Source organism: Musca autumnalis, unplaced genomic scaffold, assembly GCF_047663935.1.
Source record: "Musca autumnalis isolate F117 unplaced genomic scaffold, ASM4766393v1 scaffold_3, whole genome shotgun sequence".
Lineage (NCBI taxonomy): Eukaryota > Metazoa > Arthropoda > Insecta > Diptera > Muscidae > Musca > Musca autumnalis.
The window spans coordinates 63,367,952-63,386,000 of NW_027411866.1; the positions used below are offsets into that span (position 1 = coordinate 63,367,952).

The following is an 18,049-nucleotide window of genomic DNA, read 5'->3' on the forward strand; positions in this document are numbered from 1 at the left end:
CATTTAAATGATAGCAAATTTTGTCTTCTCCTTCATTGTAGTTGCATTTCTTGTCCATCGTTTCAAATTCGCGCACATATTTAGAAACAAAAATCAGATGCCTGATGGAAAGTCTGTATACCAAAAAGTTATAAAGTTGGCAGGTCTCTCTCTCGTTATAAAACAGAAAAATTTGAAAATATACCGGAAACACTAAAATTTTGAGAAAAAATGGAAAACATGAATGAAAATAAAATAATTTAATACTGAATAGATATCTGTAAGAAGGACAAATATTTTTTCAGTTCATATCAATAAATTTTACACGTCTTTTGGCTGAAACTTTCTTTAAAATCAGTAAACAAAAACTATGAAAATATGAATCATGTTTCATGTTTTGTGTACGTAATTGTGAGAACGAACGACGTGATTCAAATGCTGGTATGAAAATGGCATTAAGAGTCAGACTGTTTTTAATGTGTCTGCCTAAAAAATTAATTTTGTCGACAGATTTTATTTGAATGCCGTTTATCTTAATCTGGTTTCTCCTTGCTCCCTTTGCTACATACAAGACTACAGTTTTCTTTGAATTATCTGTGAGATTGAGGGACTTTAAAATATTGGAAAATTCATTTATCTTGCTCTGAAGAATGTTGTTTGCAATATCAAAATGAGCAGCCAATATTATGAAGTCATCGGCAAACTGAAATGTTTTAGTGAGTGGGTCATTAATTCCATGAAGGCCAAGCGTGTAAATATTGAATAAAGTTGGGCTTAAACAGCTTCCCTGTGGAAGGCCATTGTATATTTCGAGTGTTTCGTTTCCCAAGACTAACGTTCGCTGTTTTAGAAAATTTATTGTCCACATAGAAATTTCAGCAGGACATTGGAGCTCCTTTAAAACTTCAAAAAGCAGCTCAATCTTAACGCAGTAATATGCTTTGGCGATATCTAGGGATACAATTATTACTTATTCACCTAGTTCTTTGTGATAGTTAATAGTGTACATAAGTTCATTTATACACATTGAAGCAGAAAGTTTTTTCCTGTATGCGTATGTGTTCTGCGGAAGGATATTATTGTCATCCAAAAACTTTTGAAGACGTTCTTTTACCATTAGATTCATAATTTTCACAAAAACTGAGATTAGTGCTATCGGCCTATAGTTGGTGAGGGTGTCTAGGTCCTTACCTCTTTTTGGAATGGGAACAATTTTGATTTTCCTCCATTCATCTCTGACTTCACAGCTTGTCCAGGATTTGTTCATTGCTGTTAGGACATTTTGTTTACCGGCATCTGATAAATTGTTAACCATTTCATATGTGACACCATCTAATCCAGCAGCTGATGGTTTATTTTTCTTCTTGAGAACGTTAGTGAATTCCTCCATAGAGAAGTCAATCGATGTGTCTGATTGAAAAGGGGGTAATTGAATTGGGTTGTTGCTGGGAACTTGGTCCCTTAGTGAATAAGAAATTGTTTATCATTTTTAGATGACCATTTGCTTTGTTGTGCAGAAGTTAACGAGTTTTTGCATCCTAGGACAAATATGAATAAAGACTTTAAACTAGGTTCATTGTTGAGATCATTGATTTTGATTTTAAAAGATTTTTCTTTTGCATATCTGACAGCATTTTTAAATCTTTTTATTGCCTCAAAGAGTTTGGCAGCATTTATGTTGTTGTTGCACAGATCAAAAGTTTTCTGAGCAGCTATTAGCAATCTGTGAGTCTTCTCAACCATAGGATCCCACCATGCTTTTGGAGTTTGATTGTTCTTGATATCATAACAAGCATTTTTTATCTCATTTTTGAAGCTACTTTGTAGACTTGTGTCGTTCATGAACGAACCGGTTCAAAGGAACGACTCCGTGAAAAGAACGAACGGATCCGTATCCAGCACATTCTTTTATATCGTTCATTTACATCCCTGATGGCCATGACATTGCTGCTTACAAAATTGGCAGCAAAACCATCACCTTTAGTTCTACAAAGATTTAAGATTTAATTTATTGAGCCTTTCATTTACAAACGTTATAATTAGATAGAGTTGTTATTATATTATGTAAAACTTAAGATTATAATTAGTTTTACAAACACACTCGCGCAATCAACTCACAAATTTGCACAAACAAAACAATCAATGATTCAGTTAGCTACAATCGTTCAGTAAATCAATGACTCATATGGTTCACCCCGTTCTTTTTGTTTCTTTCCTTCATATTCAAAACAGTAACCACCACAATTTTTTCCACACAGACAAACTCACACAAGCTGCGTCAGCGCTAGCATCTCAAATTTGCACACACACAAAGTTTGAACGAAAAAGAGCCAGCGAACGAAGTGAAAGATCCGGATCTTTTTGGTGAACGGAATGAAAAAGATCGATCCGCTCAATGAACGAGATTGCCCAACATTACTACTTTGAATGTCATCGAAACAAGGGTTGAAATTGACGCTTTGGATTCCTTTAAGAAGTTTTCTTTTTGCCAAAAATCTTTTAATTTTAGGCTTTGTGCCGCCAACGTTAATGATGATAGGAAAGTGGTGGCTTCCTCCTAAGGGGGAAGGGTATACTTTCCAGGAGTTCTCCAAATCGGTATTTGTAAAGGTTAAATCCAAAACAGAGTCCGTACTTTGATTACGCTGTTTTTAAAAGTTAAACAACCACTATTTAAGCAGTAGAAATCTGATGAATCAAACAAGGATTTGACAATGCTGCCTCTGTGAGTATCGAAAGTATCTCCATAAGACGAATGTCTAGCATTAAAGTCACCGCAAATCAAGACATTATTTCTAGAGTTCAGAAAACTTAGTAATTTTTCAAGTTCAGTTCTGATTTCGAAAGATTTAACAGAGTGTGGAAAGTAAACCGAAACTATTGTTAGATTATTGGATAAGTTGGTTGTTTGGCAGATTATGATATCCAGGTGTGTGATTTTTTAAAGGCAATGTGTTTCTTGAAGAGAATTGCCACACCACAATAATCATCACTTCGTTTTTTTGATATTATGTTATAATTGAGTACGTTTGTAGAATTCTTTGATTCGTCTATATTAAAAATTTCACTTAGAACACATATATCGATGTTTAATTTATTGAGATTATATTCAAGGTAACTTTTATTTTTGTTTAAACTTTGTATATTATGTTGTAAAATATTCATATTGATTTAAAAAGTTGTTTTTGTTATGAACCTTTTGACAAGGTTCCACTGTTCTCTTGTTCACTAATTTTTGTATTTGTATTTACAATACCAGCTAATGACTTTTGGAAGACGTCTAGAATGTTAAGACCTTCGGTACAATTTAAGGAGGTAAGTAACTCTGACATTTGTTTGGTAAATAGTGATAGCACTTTCTCAAGGTCAGAGGCTTTTGAGAAATGCGGATGTTCAAATACGGGTTTTGATGGTATGACCACTGCCGGGTTTGCCACAGGATGGTTTGTTCTCACAATTGGAGCTGCAACCTTGCTGAATTTAACTTTAGTTATTCTGCGATTAATTTCCTCTTGAACATTTTTCCTTGGTAAGTTGTTGTTTTTTAATGAAGGAAAGTCCTTCTTATACTCTTCATTCTCCAAAATGCTATAATAATTTGGTGACTCTGGGTAGGTTTGAACAACTTCTCTCCTACTCATGTTCGAGAAAGTCATTATAGATTTAATATTCTTTTCCTTCTTCCATGCAGGACATTTCTTATCTTCTGTCGACAGATGTTCAGTCCCGTTGCACAAAATACATACAGGTGAACCGCATTGTTCTTTGCATTCTGATGTCGAAAGGCAGTCTGTGCATTTCTGCTCTTTGCAATCACTTGGACAAGGAATAAACTTTTCCACATTTCAGGCATCTTTTGTTCGATCTGCAGCGACTTGCAATATGCCCCAGTCGGCCGCAGTTTTTGCACTGGCGTACAGGAGGTATGTATAAATCTGGCGTGATCCTAGTTCCACATAAAACAATATATTTTGGGATTCCATCATAGATAATTCCAATTTTTATAGTTTCAGTCTCTTCAATACCGCCTTCCTCATTCTTCCTGGTGAAGCAATGAACGGAGAGGACATCAATGGGATTATTTTGCATTATTAACGATTTCATGGTATTTTGATCAATAGATGTAGGTACGTTTTTAATGATGTAATATCTTTGTATAAACCTATCCGGAATTTCAGCTTTTAGGCTGATATCCTTCAGACTTGAATTTAAAGCAAATTCATTTGCCGCAGCTGCATTATTAAAAGTAACTCGAAAAGCGTTAAAGCAACTCGCAATTCTCCTTCCTGGTGCTTATTGGCTTATCCGAGATAATACTGACGAAAAAAGGACCTGGATGATTTCTAGGATAGAGCATAAAAGGCCTTGGAGCAACTTCGCTGGTTTGAGCTACTTCAGCATTTCCTGAATCATCTGATTGAGGCATATTATTTGCTGAAGAATCATTGTTATGTTCGATGGGCTGTCCAACATTATTGATAAATTTTTTGTTTTGATTGGCAATTAAATGGGCCCGTCTTTTATTGGGATCCCAAAGAGGTTTTTGGGGTGGTTTTGATGATGGGGGAGGATCCCCATCCATACTCATTTTTGAACAATAGAAAAATTAATTTGTTTCCACTGAATATTTTGTTATAAAAACTTCAAAATGGCGACAAAAAGAATCACAAAAAGCCCGCTAGGCCGTGTTGTTGTTATTGTTTGCGAAAGAGCGATTAAAAAAGCAGTCTAGCATCAACATATGTTGAGTAGCGACTGATACGTCATTTATGTTGTCTATTCTAGAGTTGTGTAGTTCCGGAACGAACTAGTTCCAAGGAACTATTCCGAACAAAGGAACTATTGGAACTATATCCGGCTCTTTCATTTATATAGTTCCTTTAGTTCACATAGTTCCAGCCATGCATATAATTCCTTTCATTTATATAATTCATTTCCTTTCTTCGATCTTTCACGTTCGGTTCCTTCATCATTCAGATGCGGTCACATTGTTAAATAAACGTAAATCACATCCTCGTTACATTGCTGCAATTTATTTATTTTTATGTCAATTCATCCATCAAAAGATGAAAACAAAAAGAAAGATTCGTTAAACTACTTCAATCTCGGAACTATTTGGAACGAAGGAAATGGAAAGAACGATGAAAGAGAAAGATTCATTGCACTATATCGCTCTCGGAAATATTTGGAACTATATTAAGGAACTAGAAAGATCGATCCGCTCCAGGAACTATATTGCCCATCTCTAGTATATTCCATAAACACCTGTTTTAAATGAAAGTGCAAAACGCGCCTAACGCCCAAAACAAATCTTTTAATTTTAAGTCTTCAATGTTATTAAAAGTTATACATAAAAACCTTCTATTCGCAAAATTGTCTGCCAAAAAATTGTATTTCCATTTGTTATGGCTGTTCCTATTTCAAGTTTTATTTCTCATAATTTTTCCGCAGCTATGTCGCATACCTTGTTATATTTTACCGAAAGGATAATGCACCATTTTTTTTATATTCCCTGCCGTCAACAGCTGAAAAGAGCCAAAATTCGTAAACAACCCATTGCGAGCATGCCGCCAAGAATTTTTCTTTATTTTTGTTGCCACATGCTTTTAAAAGAGCGTTTTGTTGTTTTCAAACGCAAAATTTGTGACGAACTAGGTTTGACGTATGCTTTCCATTATAGTTCAAGATGAGCTTAAACCAACAACAACATTCATAAATATATCTTTTTTTAATAAATGAATAAATGCCTACTCCAACGAAGCATTCGCACAAGCAACAAACTATTTTAGCGTTGTTACTGTCCAAGATCTATTTAACAGGTCACGTAAGTAGCGAAAAAACAACTCTGTTTTTGCCAAAAATTCTTCAATATGTCAAAGCGTTTGTTTACGTTTTCATACAATTTATTCACAATAACAAAAAATTTGACAGATTGAAACCATTCATCTTGTCATTTTACGCCACCTTATTATTTCATCATGTTACTGTCATAGCATGATGAAATAATAAGGTGGCGTAAAATGTCCAGATGAATGGTTTCAATCTGTCAAATTTTTTGTTATTGTGAATAAATTGTATGAAAACGTAAACAAACGTTTTGACATATTGAAGAATTTTTGGCAAAAACAGAGTTGTTTTTTCGCTACTTACGTGACCTGTTAAATAGATCTTGTGTCATAGGCAACGTAAAAAGAGAGTGAGCCAATGCCACACTCTTATGAACGAAGAGACAAAGCAAACAGTAAGTAAACAGTAATGCCAATAGCAAGCAACGAAAACGCGAATATGTATTAAAAGCGAGTGTCATTTTGCAGAATTCTGGTTTACATTCGTGAGTGCGAACAAAATGAAAAGTACTCAACCGCACACCAACAGATATGTTATCAAACAGCATTTTGTAAAAGTTTGTACAAATTGTAAAGTAAAAGAAAGCGAATTGAGATACAATTTTTGAGAGTTCTGTAATTGAGAACTTACAATTTTTTGCAAGCAAAATTTTCCTCGAAAGTATTTGCAAGTTGGATCAGCTGATTTACAGTGAGCCACAGTTCCAATAGTTAGATTGCTAATGTACGCTGATGATGTCAAGCTATTCATTACTCATAAATCGGAAAAGCAAGCTGATCTTCTCCAGAGTGATTTAAATAGCCTTTTTCAATGGTGTAAAATCAACTGCATGGACTTAAACTTACAAAAATGTAAACATATGTGTTTTTTTTTTCGATCTGCAGCGACTTGCAATATGCCCCAGTCGGCCGCAGTTTTTGCACTGGCGTACAGGAGGTATGTATAAATCTGGCGTGATCCTAGTTCCACATAAAACAATATATTTTGGGATTCCATCATAGATAATTCCAATTTTTATAGTTTCAGTCTCTTCAATACCGCCTTCCTCATTCTTCCTGGTGAAGCGATGAACGGAGAGGACATCAATGGGATTATTTTGCATTATTAACGATTTCATGGTATTTTGATCAATAGATGTAGGTACGTTTTTAATGATGTAATATCTTTGTATAAACCTATCCGGAATTTCAGCTTTTAGGCTGATATCCTTCAGACTTGAATTTAAAGCAAATTCATTTGCCGCAGCTGCATTATTAAAAGTAACTCGAAAAGCGTTAAAGCAACTCGCAATTCTCCTTCCTGGTGCTTATTGGCTTATCCGAGATAATACTGACGAAAAAAGGACCTGGGTGATTTCTAGGATAGAGCATAAAAGGCCTTGGAGCAACTTCGCTGGTTTGAGCTACTTCAGCATTTCCTGAATCATCTGATTGAGGCATATTATTTGCTGAAGAATCATTGTTATGTTCGATGGGCTGTCCAACATTATTGATAAATTTTTTGTTTTGATTGGCAATTAAATGGGCCCGTCTTTTATTGGGATCCCAAAGAGGTTTTTGGGGTGGTTTTGATGATGGGGGAGGATCCCCATCCATACTCATTTTTGAACAATAGAAAAATTAATTTGTTTCCACTGAATATTTTGTTATAAAAACTTCAAAATGGCGACAAAAAGAATCACAAAAAGCCCGCTAGGCCGTGTTGTTGTTATTGTTTGCGAAAGAGCGATTAAAAAAGCAGTCTAGCATCAACATATGTTGAGTAGCGACTGATACGTCATTTATGTTGTCTATTCTAGAGTTGTGTAGTTCCGGAACGAACTAGTTCCAAGGAACTATTGGAACTATATCCGGCTCTTTCATTTATATAGTTCCTTTAGTTCGCATAGTTCCAGCCATGCATATAATTCCTTTCATTTATATAATTCATTTCCTTTCTTCGATCTTTCACGTTCGGTTCCTTCATCATTCAGATGCGGTCACATTGTTAAATAAACGTAAATCACATCCTCGTTACATTGCTGCAATTTATTTATTTTTATGTCAATTCATCCATCAAAAGATGAAAACAAAAAGAAAGATTCGTTAAACTACTTCAATCTCGGAACTATTTGGAACGAAGGAAATGGAAAGAACGATGAAAGAGAAAGATTCATTGCACTATATCGCTCTCGGAAATATTTGGAACTATATTAAGGAACTAGAAAGATCGATCCGCTCCAGGAACTATATTGCCCATCTCTAGTATATTCCATAAACACCTGTTTTAAATGAAAGTGCAAAACGCGCCTAACGCCCAAAACAAATCTTTTAATTTTAAGTCTTCAATGTTATTAAAAGTTATACATAAAAACCTTCTATTCGCAAAATTGTCTGCCAAAAAATTGTATTTCCATTTGTTATGGCTGTTCCTATTTCAAGTTTTATTTCTCATAATTTTTCCGCAGCTATGTCGCATACCTTGTTATATTTTACCGAAAGGATAATGCACCATTTTTTTTATATTCCCTGCCGTCAACAGCTGAAAAGAGCCAAAATTCGTAAACAACCCATTGCGAGCATGCCGCCAAGAATTTTTCTTTATTTTTGTTGCCACATGCTTTAAAAAGAGCGTTTTGTTGTTTTCAAACGCAAAATTTGTGACGAACTAGGTTTGACGTATGCTTTCCATTATAGTTCAAGATGAGCTTAAACCAACAACAACATTCATAAATATATCTTTTTTTAATAAATGAATAAATGCCTACTCCAACGAAGCATTCGCACAAGCAACAAACTATTTTAGCGTTGTTACTGTCCAAGATCTATTTAACAGGTCACGTAAGTAGCGAAAAAACAACTCTGTTTTTGCCAAAAATTCTTCAATATGTCAAAGCGTTTGTTTACGTTTTCATACAATTTATTCACAATAACAAAAAATTTGACAGATTGAAACCATTCATCTTGTCATTTTACGCCACCTTATTATTTCATCATGTTACTGTCATAGCATGATGAAATAATAAGGTGGCGTAAAATGACCAGATGAATGGTTTCAATCTGTCAAATTTTTTGTTATTGTGAATAAATTGTATGAAAACGTAAACAAACGTTTTGACATATTGAAGAATTTTTGGCAAAAACAGAGTTGTTTTTTCGCTACTTACGTGACCTGTTAAATAGATCTTGTGTCATAGGCAACGTAAAAAGAGAGTGAGCCAATGCCACACTCTTATGAACGAAGAGACAAAGCAAACAGTAAGTAAACAGTAATGCCAATAGCAAGCAACGAAAACGCGAATATGTATTAAAAGCGAGTGTCATTTTGCAGAATTCTGGTTTACATTCGTGAGTGCGAACAAAATGAAAAGTACTCAACCGCACACCAACAGATATGTTATCAAACAGCATTTTGTAAAAGTTTGTACAAATTGTAAAGTAAAAGAAAGCGAATTGAGATACAATTTTTGAGAGTTCTGTAATTGAGAACTTACAATTTTTTGCAAGCAAAATTTTCCTCGAAAGTATTTGCAAGTTGGATCAGCTGATTTACAGTGAGCCACAGTTCCAATAGTTAGATTGCTAATGTACGCTGATGATGTCAAGCTATTCATTACTCATAAATCGGAAAAGCAAGCTGATCTTCTCCAGAGTGATTTAAATAGCCTTTTTCAATGGTGTAAAATCAACTGCATGGACTTAAACTTACAAAAATGTAAACATATGTGTTTTTTTTTCGATCTGCAGCGACTTGCAATATGCCCCAGTCGGCCGCAGTTTTTGCACTGGCGTACAGGAGGTATGTATAAATCTGGCGTGATCCTAGTTCCACATAAAACAATATATTTTGGGATTCCATCATAGATAATTCCAATTTTTATAGTTTCAGTCTCTTCAATACCGCCTTCCTCATTCTTCCTGGTGAAGCGATGAACGGAGAGGACATCAATGGGATTATTTTGCATTATTAACGATTTCATGGTATTTTGATCAATAGATGTAGGTACGTTTTTAATGATGTAATATCTTTGTATAAACCTATCCGGAATTTCAGCTTTTAGGCTGATATCCTTCAGACTTGAATTTAAAGCAAATTCATTTGCCGCAGCTGCATTATTAAAAGTAACTCGAAAAGCGTTAAAGCAACTCGCAATTCTCCTTCCTGGTGCTTATTGGCTTATCCGAGATAATACTGACGAAAAAAGGACCTGGATGATTTCTAGGATAGAGCATAAAAGGCCTTGGAGCAACTTCGCTGGTTTGAGCTACTTCAGCATTTCCTGAATCATCTGATTGAGGCATATTATTTGCTGAAGAATCATTGTTATGTTCGATGGGCTGTCCAACATTATTGATAAATTTTTTGTTTTGATTGGCAATTAAATGGGCCCGTCTTTTATTGGGATCCCAAAGAGGTTTTTGGGGTGGTTTTGATGATGGGGGAGGATCCCCATCCATACTCATTTTTGAACAATAGAAAAATTAATTTGTTTCCACTGAATATTTTGTTATAAAAACTTCAAAATGGCGACAAAAAGAATCACAAAAAGCCCGCTAGGCCGTGTTGTTGTTATTGTTTGCGAAAGAGCGATTAAAAAAGCAGTCTAGCATCAACATATGTTGAGTAGCGACTGATACGTCATTTATGTTGTCTATTCTAGAGTTGTGTAGTTCCGGAACGAACTAGTTCCAAGGAACTATTCCGAACAAAGGAACTATTGGAACTATATCCGGCTCTTTCATTTATATAGTTCCTTTAGTTCACATAGTTCCAGCCATGCATATAATTCCTTTCATTTATATAATTCATTTCCTTTCTTCGATCTTTCACGTTCGGTTCCTTCATCATTCAGATGCGGTCACATTGTTAAATAAACGTAAATCACATCCTCGTTACATTGCTGCAATTTATTTATTTTTATGTCAATTCATCCATCAAAAGATGAAAACAAAAAGAAAGATTCGTTAAACTACTTCAATCTCGGAACTATTTGGAACGAAGGAAATGGAAAGAACGATGAAAGAGAAAGATTCATTGCACTATATCGCTCTCGGAAATATTTGGAACTATATTAAGGAACTAGAAAGATCGATCCGCTCCAGGAACTATATTGCCCATCTCTAGTATATTCCATAAACACCTGTTTTAAATGAAAGTGCAAAACGCGCCTAACGCCCAAAACAAATCTTTTAATTTTAAGTCTTCAATGTTATTAAAAGTTATACATAAAAACCTTCTATTCGCAAAATTGTCTGCCAAAAAATTGTATTTCCATTTGTTATGGCTGTTCCTATTTCAAGTTTTATTTCTCATAATTTTTCCGCAGCTATGTCGCATACCTTGTTATATTTTACCGAAAGGATAATGCACCATTTTTTTTATATTCCCTGCCGTCAACAGCTGAAAAGAGCCAAAATTCGTAAACAACCCATTGCGAGCATGCCGCCAAGAATTTTTCTTTATTTTTGTTGCCACATGCTTTTAAAAGAGCGTTTTGTTGTTTTCAAACGCAAAATTTGTGACGAACTAGGTTTGACGTATGCTTTCCATTATAGTTCAAGATGAGCTTAAACCAACAACAACATTCATAAATATATCTTTTTTTAATAAATGAATAAATGCCTACTCCAACGAAGCATTCGCACAAGCAACAAACTATTTTAGCGTTGTTACTGTCCAAGATCTATTTAACAGGTCACGTAAGTAGCGAAAAAACAACTCTGTTTTTGCCAAAAATTCTTCAATATGTCAAAACGTTTGTTTACGTTTTCATACAATTTATTCACAATAACAAAAAATTTGACAGATTGAAACCATTCATCTGGTCATTTTACGCCACCTTATTATTTCATCATGTTACTGTCATAGCATGATGAAATAATAAGGTGGCGTAAAATGACCAGATGAATGGTTTCAATCTGTCAAATTTTTTGTTATTGTGAATAAATTGTATGAAAACGTAAACAAACGTTTTGACATATTGAAGAATTTTTGGCAAAAACAGAGTTGTTTTTTCGTTACTTACGTGACCTGTTAAATAGATCTTGTGTCATAGGCAACGTAAAAAGAGAGTGAGCCAATGCCACACTCTTATGAACGAAGAGACAAAGCAAACAGTAAGTAAACAGTAATGCCAATAGCAAGCAACGAAAACGCGAATATGTATTAAAAGCGAGTGGCATTTTGCAGAATTCTGGTTTACATTCGTGAGTGCGAACAAAATGAAAAGTACTCAACCGCACACCAACAGATATGTTATCAAACAGCATTTTGTAAAAGTTTGTACAAATTGTAAAGTAAAAGAAAGCGAATTGAGATACAATTTTTGAGAGTTCTGTAATTGAGAACTTACAATTTTTTGCAAGCAAAATTTTCCTCGAAAGTATTTGCAAGTTGGATCAGCTGATTAACAGTGAGCCACAGTTCCAATAGTTAGATTGCTAATGTACGCTGATGATGTCAAGCTATTAATTACTCATAAATCGGAAAAGCAAGCTGATCTTCTCCAGAGTGATTTAAATAGCCTTTTTCAATGGTGTAAAATCAACTGCATGGACTTAAACTTAAAAAAATGTAAACATATGTGTTTTTCCAGATCTTCTTCTTTAATAAGGCAATACAATATTAACGGTTCTCAATTATTAACTGTAGCATCATTTGTTGATCTTGGCCTTTTGATGGATCGAAAATTAAAATTTAATAATCATGTAATTTCTATTGTTAATAAAGCGCATGGAGTTTTAGGATTTATAAAAAGATGGGCCAAAGAATTTTCAGATCCCTATATAACAAAACAACTATTTACGTCACTTGCCCTCGCCGGGGATAACAATCTTGGCGCGATGCGAGGGCTAGACGTCGCAGCTCTCTCATTCAACTTCCTGTAGTGTTGAACTGGGAGGCTGTGATCGACCAAAGGTTATCCACTCATTGTCAGATACCAACTTAGTGCACTGAAAGTCAAAGTGTATCCTTGGATTGAGTGACATATATTTGGTAGCGATCTCCTACCAAAGTAATTGAGAGATCCCCTAACACCGGGGTGTTATGCGACCTCGTGCCTATCGGTGTTCCAAGGTTTGCTGTTAGGGTACCAACTGTATTCGTACGGAGCCTCGCTTGATACCTGGGCACCTCAGCGAGTAGTCAGTGCCCCAGTCATGGTAGTGGAGGGCTATGCCATGGCTGTACTCAGCTCCCCCATTACCGTCAACTTCTTATGGATAATTCAAATTTAAAACAAAACCACAACAACAATCCCAAACCATCTTCATTATCGACCCTTGCTTCGAACCCGGACAATGCCGCACCTCGTGCGAACACCCAACCCCTGGGCGGGGACGTCAACGAACCGACTCTGGACAATGTCAGTGACGCAATTAATAAGCAGAGCAGGGAATTGCTCGAGCTCCTGAGGGACAGTGAGAGTCTCCGACTCAGTCAGGAGAGCCCCCCTCCATGGGACTGGGAGAGTTGGGAGGATGATGAGATGGATATCACAATTATCCCATCTCAATCATCCACCGCTACTCTCTCTCGTGCTTTGGAGAGCTCTAACCTAACGGTTGAGGCTCCCTCTCCTTCAGGGGCTAAACTGTCGGTCGGTTCCGACAAACCAACCCTGAACAGGCAAGACGCCTTGGTTGAGGATGCTGTGGAGGAGGATACGTCGACGGCCTCCCCCATGTCTCCCTCTACCAAAGCCAATAAATCTCGGCAGAAGAAGGACAGGTATAACTACCGGAGAGCCATCTACTACTGTCGTAGATTTATTGGCAAGGACCCATCCGAGGTGACCCCGTCGGAATTTAGGGAAATTGGCCTTAAGATCAGATTTGTGAGGCGTTTTGAAAAGAAATACCCTCACTTTGAAAGGATCTCTCTGCCAATTGACCAGATCCCGACCCCTGTGGAGGCTGCAGTTTCCAGCTCAGCGGCTGAGAAAAAGGCAACCTCTATGGGGAGAACCACAAAACCAGTGCTGTCAACCTGCTCTAATCCCTTGCGAGCGTCTGCGACGACCGCGGCAGGATTAGACAGGTCGACCCCCCTGGCCCCGAAGACTACGGAGCGTAAGGGAAGCACTGGAGTGATCCCTTCCGTTTCGAAGTTGATGCAGGGTAAAGTGCAGCCACCAGTTAGACAGCCGTCAAAGGTACCGCCTATGCCGACTGTCTTGCCAGTGTCTGCCACTGAACCCGCCGGGGTAAAGAAGGGTGTAGATCCAGTAGGGGCGACGAACTTACAGCTGACTGGACAACAGACAACTGTAAGGTCGTCGACACCTACTGGAGCTCATTCTTCTGATGTAAAGAGAGGTGCTGGCAGTGGGAGTGGCCATGGGGTTGCAGCGGATGACGGACCATCGACCTCAAAACAGAGCGGATACTCGAAGACATCTGCGCAGGAATGCGTCAAGAGGGTCTGATCTTCTGAGGATCCGCATCCTGTAGCTAAGAGGGTGGTGGATCGTCGACCGGGCAACCACATGGCACCGCTCTCACAAGGGACGACCGGTCAGGGGAAGTCTGAAGGGGCTCAACCTGGGAAGGCTAGTAAAGCCGACCCAGGAATGTCATACCCACGGTCTTCCAAGGGCAGGACCCCGTTGCCAGTTAACCGGGAAGGCGTGATCGCCCCGGAGAATCTCCGGGTGGCGATAATTGACAAGGCTGATCTGGATGGGAGGATCAGCGATTCGCACTGGATTGCAGTGGAAGGCCTGTTGAGAGAGGCCATCACCTCTGATGAGGTTGACGCCAGCAAGACCGGCTTCGGCAGAGCAGTCATCCAAAGGGGAATCAGAATTCTCTACTGCCAGGACGAGGAGTCGAGAGACTTCCTTGTCCAGCTAGTAGGGGATTCTGGTAACCTCTGGGAAGGCTGTAAACTAGCTGCTGTCCCTGTGGAGGAGATTCCCAGGAGGATTGTGGCCACTACGTGGGTGCCGCCTCCTGACTCTGACGCAGGGGGAGTTGTTAAGATGCTGCGGAAGCAAAATAGGGGTCTGTCGGTAGACGGCTGGAGGCTTTTGAAGCGCTTCAGAGAGAGAGAGACGGCATGGTGATGCGTTTCACCATTGACAGTGAGAGTGCTGAATACATCAGAGACTGTGGGGGAGTGCTGTACTTCGGGTCCGGTGGACTTCGGTTCAGGTTCTCGGGGTCACAGTAAGGTTGTTCAGCAGCACGGTCTCAAGGTGTTGCAGATTAATCTGCACCACTGTAAGGCCGCAGCTGCTGAACTCCTTCTCTCCCTCACAGACTCTGCTGTGGATATTGCTTTGGTCCAGGAACCCTATTTGTATAAAAATAGGGTTTCTGGGCTAAACAATAAGCACTTCTCACTATTCCATGCGAATAATGGAGATAAAGTAAGAACTTGTATTGTAGCTAGAAAAAGTTTAAATCTTATTCAACTCTACAATTACAGTGATGGTGATACGACTGTGGTGAGACTGGATGAGGTTACCGGTAGGGCTCTAGTCTTGGCCTCAGTCTATATGCCGTATGAGGCACCCGACCCACCTAGCGAATTGGTGCGCAAACTTGTGGAGGAGACGGCGGGCAGCTGCAGATTGGTGATGGGCTGTGATGCAAATGCTCACCACTTTCACTGGGGAAGCAGAGACACCAATACGAGGGGTGAGTCCATATTCGATTTTATTTTAGTTAATAATCTTAGAGTATGCAACAGGGGTGACACCGCCACCTTTCATAATAGGGTAAGGGAGGAGGTCTTAGACATCACTCTTACAAATATGGAGGATACTTCCATAATGGACTGGAGAGTATCGAATGAGTGTTCTTTTTCAGATCACAGGGCGATACACTTTCGAGTGCATTTTGGAGGTAAAAGGCAACTACCTCATAGGAATCCAAGGAGAACAAGCTGGGAAATCTACAACTCCCTTGCTTCCTCGAGGTTGTGCGAGTTCTCCGAACCACGTACAAACGGAGGAAATAGATGGCCAAGTTGAAGATCTCACGCGTGTCCTCCTGTGTTGCTATGAGAAGTCCTGCCCGTTAACTTATCCTGGTAGGAGAACACAACCAGTTTGGTGGAATAAGGAGCTGGCTAAGCTTAGGAAAAGTTGTAGGAAAGCATATAATAAAGCTAACAGAACAAAGTCTGATACCGACTGGAATCTCTATAAAGAGAGTTTCAATCGGTATAAGAGTGAAATCAGGAAAGCTAAAAGGGACTCGTGGAAAAGCTTTAGTGAATCGATAGAAGGGGTTAATGCAGCGGCGAGATTCCGTAAGGTGATCTCGAAGGATCCAAAACCCTTCGGGAGTATCAAACGGGATGACGGTACCTGGACTAACTCCGCTCTGGAGACTCTAGATCTGCTGACAGGAACACACTTCCCTGGGAGTGAGGATGCCAGCTCGAGTGCACCGAGTGTGTATGAAAGCAGGAACCGCACGCCCGAGGAGGTGGCTCTTGTCAGCAGATTAATAAGCTATCCCAAAATCTCATGGGCGATAAGTACTTTTCAGCCATATAAGTCTCCTGGACCTGATGGTGTCATTCCAGCGATGCTTCAGAATGCACCGGCTGTGCTGATAACCATCCTTCAGAAGATTTTTAAGGCATGTTTACTACTATCGCACATTCCGGCACTATGGAAAGAGGTGACAGTGACCTATATTCCCAAAGCTGGGAAACCAAGTCACTCGCTGCCTAAAGACTATAGGCCGATTAGTCTTTCCTCTTTTCTCTTAAAGACTTTGGAAAGGTTGTTAGACTTAGAAATTAGAACTTTCTTCAGCAGTGACCTCATAAGCAATTCTCAACATGCTTATATTAATGGTAAATCAACAGAAACAGCGCTACACTGTGTCGTAGGTTGTATAGAGAAGAATATGGGGGATTCGAATTTCACTTTGGCTGCCTTTCTGGACATAGAGGGTGCCTTTAATAACGTGAAGCTCGAATCCATTCATCTCGCTCTAGAATCACTGGGTGTCCCCTCTATCTTGATAGATTGGATTGACAGTATGCTTAGAAGCAGACTGATCAATTCTAATATTGGGGAGAGCTCTATTAGGAGATCTGTCACCAGGGGCACACCTCAAGGGGGAGTCTTATCCCCCTTGCTCTGGCTACTGGTGATAAATGGGATACTCTTGGAATTCGACAATTTAGGAACAAGGGTAGTTGCTTATGCGGATGATGTGGTAATCCTGATTAGTGGGAAATTCTTAACCACATTATCTGATTTAATGCAAAGGGCACTTGCTAAACTCTCACGCTGGGCTCACAACAATGGACTGGGTGTGAATCCGGCTAAGACAGAGCTGGTGCTCTTTACTAGGAAAAGAAAGATCAGCGAGTTCGTACCACCAACACTAGATGGAGTGCAGTTGAATCTCTCTACGGAGGCGAAATACCTGGGTGTGATTCTTGACCATCAACTTAGATGGAAAAGGAACACAGAGGAGCGCACCAAAAGGGGTCTAATTGCACTCTATTCTTGTAAGAACTCGATAGGTAAGAGTTGGGGTCTGAGACCTAATGTCGTACATTGGTTGTTCTCGACAGTGGTATGCCCCATTTTGACCTATGGGTGTCTTGTTTGGTGGCAGGCCCTGAATAGTAAGTCAAATTTGTCTAGACTAGCTAGTGTGCAAAGATCAGCCTCAGTTCTTATTACGGGGGCAATGAAGAGCACCCCTCAAGCAGCACTGAGTGCAATACTGAACATCCACCCTCTGGATGCTTCTGTTCAGTATCTAGCATCCCGTAGTGCCTTGAGGCTCAAGGAGCTTAATCTATGGCGTACTTCAGGGTCTGGACATGCTAGCATTTTACATCTTAGCAGTCAGATCGGACTATGTGGCGGTGGGTCTGAAACAGACTACATCTCGCCTTCGCTGGACTTTGATGTAGCGGAGGTCTATATCCCTGCCAGAAGTGAATGGGAGCATGGCAGGCCACTACCCGATAGCCTCTCCATCTTTACTGATGGCTCTAAGATGGTCGAAGGTACTGGTGCGGGGGTGTACTGCAATGAGCTAAACATTAAACGCTCTTACAAGCTTAATACGAATTGCAGTGTCTTTCAAGCGGAGGTCTTCGCAGTAATGAAGGCCTTAGAATTAATAGTAGGACTGACGGACGAAACAGGTAGGGCAGTCACAATCTATGTAGATAGCCAGGCCGCCCTTAAGGCGCTAAGGTCTTATACTATTAAATCTAGGATTGTTCAAAACTGTAGGTCCTTGTTAAAAACTTGTAA

General features: G+C 38.9%; 1 protein-coding gene and 2 long non-coding RNA genes across 3 annotated transcripts in view; 2 read left to right on the forward strand and 1 right to left on the reverse strand.

The window, feature by feature from the left end:
* The window catches only part of schlank (ceramide synthase schlank), a 157,525-nt gene that overhangs the window by 102,168 nt on the left and 37,308 nt on the right, over positions 1 to 18,049 (reverse strand). The window lies entirely within an intron of this gene.
* On the forward strand, positions 2,894 to 4,643 carry LOC141399870 (uncharacterized). Its single transcript, XR_012412010.1, has 2 exons — positions 2,894 to 3,902; positions 3,987 to 4,643. It is a non-coding gene; the product is annotated as an uncharacterized lncRNA (long non-coding RNA).
* On the forward strand, positions 9,535 to 10,344 carry LOC141399637 (uncharacterized). Its single transcript, XR_012411889.1, has 2 exons — positions 9,535 to 9,603; positions 9,688 to 10,344. It is a non-coding gene; the product is annotated as an uncharacterized lncRNA (long non-coding RNA).